Here is a 362-nt window from a genome sequence, read left to right as displayed (position 1 = left end):
GTGTACTACGCACGAGATTGGGCGAGGAGGGGCGGGGGGTGGGGCGGGGAGCCGCGGAGGGGGGCTAGGCTCCTCCGGGCGCCCGCTTCGCGCTCCGCCGCTGGGAGTCACGTCGGACGTCCCCACGCCGCCAGCTTGTGTTCCTTTAGCCAGTCTTGGCGAGGTCCCTTAATAGACGTCCCCAAAAGGGGCGTCGTCCTTATCTCAGCTCGGCCACTGAGGTCCCGCCGAGCCGGGCCCTATCCTGGCAGAAAGGGTACGACGCTGAGAAGGCGGGTGCTGCCCCATAACCTCCGACGCGTCTAGTCGACAGGCGTTAAGTGGCGGCTTCCACCTAACCCACCCATCCCTGTTCCCGGCTT

Source organism: Tupaia chinensis, unplaced genomic scaffold (assembly GCF_000334495.1).
Source record: "Tupaia chinensis unplaced genomic scaffold, TupChi_1.0 Scaffold150006_1, whole genome shotgun sequence".
Taxonomy (NCBI): Eukaryota; Metazoa; Chordata; class Mammalia; order Scandentia; family Tupaiidae; genus Tupaia; species Tupaia belangeri.
The sequence above is the reverse complement of the archived record's forward strand: the minus strand, read 5'-3'. Positions refer to the sequence as shown.